This window comes from Natator depressus, chromosome 14 (assembly GCF_965152275.1).
Source record: "Natator depressus isolate rNatDep1 chromosome 14, rNatDep2.hap1, whole genome shotgun sequence".
NCBI lineage: Eukaryota > Metazoa > Chordata > Testudines > Cheloniidae > Natator > Natator depressus.
In genome coordinates this window covers 36,366,782-36,373,573 of record NC_134247.1, presented here as the reverse complement: position 1 = coordinate 36,373,573, position 6,792 = coordinate 36,366,782, and the positions used below count along the sequence as shown (strand labels likewise).

Sequence of the window (6,792 nt, the reverse complement as noted above, 5' to 3'; positions counted from 1 at the left end):
TATTTCTGTGGTTGTCAGACTGGTGCTAGCTAGAGCCAAGAAGAGCAGAGATGAATGAAAATTAGGGAGGTATTAACTTCAATTTTTGGTCCCTCAGAAAAGTGTTATTCAGGTTTATCTTGAGAGATCAGCGTGATATAAAATCCTAAATGAATCCGACAGAGTATATTTCTTCTCATCATTGCACAATGTAGAAATGTGAGTGCATGCCACGAAGGATGCCACTGATTAAACCACGCGTATGCAGCAAACATCTAGGCAGAGGCAGTATTGTGTATGGGTTAGAAAAGGGGACCTGGAAACAGGATCCTGGATTCCATTCCTGGCTATCACAATGACATAATCTCTCACCAATTAATGCATCTAATGCATTTAATACATTCCTTAATAAAAGTTTGCTTAGTGCTTTGAAAAAAAAAGTCAAGTGCCAAGCAATTAATATGATGACATATGACCTGCTGTAGTTGTTGTATGCAAATAAAGTCCAGTGAACACACAACACTGCAAATTATTAATTTCCACTTCTGGGGAGATATTTTTAACTTAACCAACCTTCAGGGTGCAAAAAACACACTCAGTGCAGCAGCTTGTAGCATTTCCACTTATTTTTTTCAAGGAAAGACCCAGCTGGTGGGCCGACTGCAGCTGGCGTAAGTCCCTTTTCTTGTTTCTTTCTTAAAGCTGGCTGAAGAGGGTAGAGGAAGATCAACAAATGCTTTTTATGTGTATTTAGGTGCAAACATCACTCTCCGTATATTTCCATCAACTCCTGGTGAATTAGGATACGTTTCATTGGGTTCAGAACATTGATTACAATCTGAGCAAAGCACAGGTCAAAAGATCATCATCATTCTGCACTAGAGAGATTAAGAACTTGACTAAAAACCAAAATAAGAACAAGGCCCAATAACCTTAGACAAGCTCTGTGACTACAGAGAGATGCATGGGACAGAATTGGACAAAGTCATTCAAAACAAAAGGCCAGTCGAGAAGAGACTGGCAATGATAATGTTTTCAATGATTTTTCACTCATTACCTACATCCAGAAAGTCTATTAGCGAAGGGTGAATCCACTGAGCATTCAAGCTCTGCTCAAGTGGAAAGCAATGAGTTGGAGTTCCCAAGGTTGCCAGTGCTTGTGATCTTATCACCAGGCTGCTGATACATGCATAGGTGCCGACTCCATGGCTGGAAAATTAGGCGCTGACTACGGGGAAATATTAGTGGGTGCTCTGCACCCACTGGCAGCCAAGCTCCCCTCCCACTCACCTCCTCCTCACCCACCTCCTCCCCTGAGTGTGCCGTGTCCCCACTCCTCCACCTACGTCCCAGCACTTCCCGCCCTGCCGCCGCCAAAGAGCTGTTTGGCTGCTCCAGGAGATGTGGGGAGGAGCGGGAACGTGGTGCACTCAGGGGAGGAGGCAGGGAAGAGGCGGGGCCGGGGCAGGGATTTGGGGAAGGAGTCAAAATAGGGGCAGTGAGGGGGCGGAGACTTTGGGGAAGGGGTTGGAATGGGGGTGGGGCCAGGCCTCATGGAAGGGGTAGAGTCGGGGCAGGGCTGGGGGCAGAGCAGGGTTGAGCAAAAGTTGGTGCCTATGGATACTGGGTGTTGTGACAAAGCCCCAGCTACCTGCCTAGAGTCATGCTATTTCAGGAGAAATAGCGTGACTCTGGGCAGGTAGGTGTCATTTTCTATAAAAGGAAGTTTCTAGACCGAGAGCTAAAACCAAGCTGGAGAGGACCCTGAAGGATGCCACCTGTTGGCAATATGAGGAAAACCTGAAATGGAAGCCAGAGTAGGGCAAGGCCTTCGAGGTGATATGCAACTGGGACGCCAGTAACTGCTTCCTCCCTCGAGGCAGCTTCACCCGATTTGCTGGCTGGAGATTCATCAATAAGACCCAGCTCAACTGTGTCCCGCTGAAGGGGGCCGTCCACTAAGGGAATGGGGACAAGCCATGCAGAGTGTGCAGCTATACGAAGGCAAGGCACCGGACTGCTATGAAGAGAAACTGGAAGTATCTTCGGTATGACTGATTGCAAGTTGGAGCTAGACATGGGATTGCAGAAAAGAGCAGTGGGGCTATGGAATAGCACTTGCATATATTGTACAGACACACTTATCTCAACCTGTGTATTATATAATTTTAACATTAGCTTTAATAAAATTTTTATATCTGTTCTTATCAGTTTAATTACTGAGGCAGAAACTGCACTTTGTAGAAGACTCGACCTGCTATCCTGAAGAAGACTACTATTTTGAAGATGGATTCTGCTGCTGCTTCAAAAGAAGATCTTCATGCTGCTTCGGAGGCTCCAGGACAGACCAAGAACACCCGCAGTGCTTCCAGAACATTGCTTCCTTGAAGAAAACCTGTGGAAATGCTGCTGTAGGGGGATCTTGCACCTCGAGGACGGCCTTCCTGGACATCACAGCCAGGACAAACATTGTCTCCCCAGCTCTTCAGGAGAAAGATGCCACAAGGAGAACTTCTTCCACCTCCTGTACTGCCCAGGATCCTGATGCTGGTTGTTGTCCTGCTGTGCAAAAAGGTACCTCAGCCGGCAGGACCAGCCTCTCCTCAGAGACCAGCCTCTCCTCAGAAACCACCCAGCGGGACCTCAACACCTCACTAGATGCCTGCCCAGCCAAACCTCTCCATACTACTCTCCCAGCACAACGAGAACCATCTAGTGAGTCCACTGATATGACTGAAGCCCATCTAGCATAGCGAGAAGAAAGGGAGAATGATTGCCTCTACCTCCAATATCCCCTCCCTATGGACATTGTCCTCTGGCCCTTCTGCTGTCCAGTCCGAGGATTCCAGTACATTGACAGTCTCAGCAGACACCTTAAGAAAATCCATGGCAAGCGGATTGCATTCCAGTGTGCCCTCTGTGATCTGCCTTTTGAGACGCAGAAGAAATGTAAGTTGCATCAGGTATCCTGCAAGGGACATCTCACCCCTGAAGAATCTCAACTCTACCAGACTATGTTGCCACCATCCCATCTCTGCTCTGAATGCAGAAACACCACATGCTCCAACTCCGGCTTCCGACTGCCCAAATACTCCGGCTACTGCATCACAGCCAACTCCCCCAGAGCCAGAGCACGAAAAGGTGGTCCAACAATCTACAGAGGGAAGGACTACCCCTGTCCATGGGACCACCCAAAAGCATACTACCATTGAAGGAGTAAGTGCTGCCTTAAAAATCCCTAAGCTGGTCCCCACCAAGAGGAGGATCAGCGCTCCCTCGCAGCTTACGTGAGGCAACTCCATCTCCAGACAGCTTAGTGCTTCCTCACAGAATGTTCATCATGACACCATCATCAGAAGGGTCAGTGCCCCCGTGCAGGTAACTTAATGGGATCCTGTCATCAGAAGAGCTAGCTTCACCACACAGGCTACCCAGTGAGACCCAGCTAGTGGAGGAGCGATCTACGCCACTAGGACCACGCAAAGGGACCTCACCCCTAGGCAGACCAGCATGGCCTGCAACACCACCCCCAGGACCTTGCCCCCAGAAGGTCTCACACTGCATCAAAGACCCCCTCCCCACCCCGACAGAACTCATCCACAGAAGGACCAGCATTGCTCTGGAAACTCACAAGCAAGACCGCATCCCTAAAAGGGCCATTACCGCTGCCCCTAAAACTGTCCTTCCTAAAAGGACAAGTGCTGCCCTAAAAACTGCAAAGGAAGACACTGCCCTTGTTTCGGAGATCATGCCTCAAGATCCAGCTGAACAGAGTACGCAAAACCGGGAGGAAAATAGGCAACAGGCTAATCCCACAGCAGTTTTCCAGCCTGAGCTTGTGGAGATTGAGCAGCCAGAGGAGCAGCAACCTTCGGTGAGGGCTGGCACACCTCGGCAAGCCACTTGGATGGAGGAGTTGGCAAGGACAGCCTCCTTCCTTTGACTTCCTTGTAGACAGACTCACTAAGACCTGTCTGCAAAAATTGTATCTGGGAGGAAAGGAACTCAGGAGAACACACCGACTGCTCACAGAGCTCCGGCATGGAGACATAACAACAATAACCACCACAGGAGAGAAGCCAGGAGAAGGAACATCAGTCACCGCTACGGCCCAGCAGCAGCAGCAGCAGCCAGGATCCAGAAGCTCTACCAGTCAAACCGCCCTAAGTCTATGAGAGAGATCCTCGACAGGCCCTCACCCTACTGCGCAATCCCGTCCAAGAGACTATTTTCATACTTCAGGGGTGTGTTTGACCATGTAGCTTAGAATGACACGCAGTGACCAGGGTGCCTTCATCCTTTACCCCACCTTGACTATGCAGAGGACCTGGAACAAGACTTTACAGCACAGGAAGTAGAGACCAGACTTACAAAGACCAAAACCACAGCCCCAGGAAAAGATGGTATTCACTACAACTTCCTGAAAAAATGAGACCCCGGCTCCCTGGTACTAACTGCCATTTTCAACAAATGCAAACAGTTCCTCTGTACTCCCAGCTCCTGGGAGAAGTCTATGATGGTGCTCGTCTACAAGAAAGGGGAGTGAGACAAAATAACTGCATGAATTTTGTGGACTTGATTCTTCTTCTCTACATCAAGTGAAGGCTCTCAGTGTGGTACAGTGCACCCAGCCCACATGGGTCCTGATCCTGTTTTTTTTAAAACCTACTGTAACATAAATTCAGTATAATAATACTCAACTTCTGGTTCTTCTGATTTGGTGGAACTCAGACAGAGATCTTAGAGTATATTACAATACTCAGAGTATTTTGCTTCTCATTATTGCACAATGTAGAAATGCAAGTGCATTCCATGCTGGATGCCATTGATTAAACAATACATATGCAGCAAACATCTAGCCGGAGGCAGTATTGTATATGGGTTAGAAGAGGGGAGTGTGAAACAGGACCATGGATTTTATTCCTAGCTATCACAGTGACATCATCCATCACCAATTTAATACCTCTAATCCATTTAATATATTCTTGAATCAAAGTTTGGTTCGTGCATTGGAAAAAAAAGAAAAGAAAAGTGCCAAGCAACTAATGGGATGACGTGTGATCCGCTGCATTTGTTGTATGCAAATAAAGTGCAGCGAACACACAACACTGCAAACTATTGATTTCCACTTCCGGCAAGCTGTATTTAATTTAGCCAACCTTCAGGGTGCAATACACAGTCAATACAGCAGGTGGTAGCGTTACCACACATGTTTTTCAGGCACAGAGCCAGCTGGCCAGCAGTGTGTATGTGGCGTGTCCCTTTTCCTGTTTGTTTCTTAAAGCGGGCTGCAGAGCTTGGAGGACGAGCCAAAGGAGACTTTTTATGCAAATCCTTACATTGCCATCGACTCCTGGTGAATAAAGATACTTTTAATTGGGGTCAGAACATTAATCCAGATCCTGAGCAAAGCACAGGTCAAAAGATCTTCACCATTCTGGGCACGACAGAAGAACATTTTATAGCTGCAGGCTCCATAGCTCAGGGGTTAGAGCACTGGTCTTGTAAACCAGGGGTCGCGAGTTCAAATCTCGCTGGGGCCTAATGTTGCCCTTTTTCACCCCATGTCCCTTCATTTCATTTTTAAAAGATGTTACTTATTTTAACAAAAGCTTTTATTTCACTTTCCAGATCAGTCTCATTCCTTGACTTTTTTCAAATGTCAACTGGTGTCTTGGGCCACCAGTTAATTATTTGACACACAAGCGAAGTGACAAGACAAACTTTGAAGCCGAGCTATTCTTCAGCTTACTTTCACCAACAGAAGCTGGTCCAACAAGAGATGTTACCTCACCCACCTTGTCACTCTAATATCCTTGGGGCAACACTGCAAATGGTAAATTCTTAGGAAGGCTGGAGATATATAATGTTGGAGCATCTAAGCACCTGCAATCATGGATTTTAAAATTTAGTACCTGACAGTCTCTTTCTCTTTGGGGGAAGGTTTTTATCTGGAAACACTTGCTGCCTCAGTTTACACTACAAAAAGCATGGGGTGGGGGGAGGGAATCAGTAGGATAAAAATCTGCCGCTCTCTACAGCTGTTACCAGAAATTTAGGAACTGTCAGACCCGCTGGGTGATACCTTTTTCACTTATGTTGTTGGAAAGAAAGAATGACTGACTGGAGAGGGGAAGGGATTAAAGGGAAAAAAATGAATTAAAGTCAAGCCTCTCTTGTTGAAAGCTGAATCACTGAGCAGTACTGGGCACTGAAGCGTTGGCAGAGGAAGAGGAAAGTGAGCTGGAGCAAGAGAATGGAAGGAAAGTGGAAATGATTCCAAAAAAGCAAAGGGCTCATGCAGCGCGTTACCTAAAGACAGCTCTCAAGTACTTCCTCAGCTGCTTATTGTTACTATGGCTCGTTGGTCTAGGGGTATGATTCTCGCTTTGGGTGCGAGAGGTCCCGGGTTCAAATCCCGGACGAGCCCTCTTTTATATTTTAAAAATATGTATTGGCACTCTAAAAAACGTGCACAGTTTGCCTGTGAACAGTACAAAATATGCCCTGCTGTACAAATGAACAGGGCAGTGACGTCCTTGTGCTTTTGCAGTGGTTGCTTCTCTCTGGGATTGGGGACTTGCCACGTGGTCTGATGAGTTTTTGCTGAGCCAGGCAGCAACGGAATAGCGGGAAGAAAAACAAAACAAACTGGGGAGGAGTTAACCAGGGCGAACCAAGCTGGTGGGGAAGTGGGGAAGAAGAGATCAATAGATTTGGTGGGGGAGAGGAGGAATCAAGAAACGATGTCAGGAGGCTGTAGATAAAACATTCCCTAGAGGGTGACCCAGGGTGGCATGTACCCGCCGTGCA

The 6,792-nt window shown here is 47.3% G+C and overlaps 2 non-coding genes across 2 annotated transcripts; both read left to right on the top strand.

Annotated features, from left to right (window-relative positions):
- The first annotated feature begins 5,449 nt into the window (after positions 1 to 5,449).
- TRNAT-UGU (transfer RNA threonine (anticodon UGU)) lies at positions 5,450 to 5,522 on the top strand. Its single transcript has one exon. It is a non-coding gene; the product is annotated as a tRNA-Thr (tRNA).
- An 815-nt stretch (positions 5,523 to 6,337) lies between these two features.
- Positions 6,338 to 6,409, top strand: TRNAP-UGG (transfer RNA proline (anticodon UGG)). The gene has a single exon. It is a non-coding gene; the product is annotated as a tRNA-Pro (tRNA).
- The last annotated feature ends 383 nt before the right edge of the window (positions 6,410 to 6,792 follow it).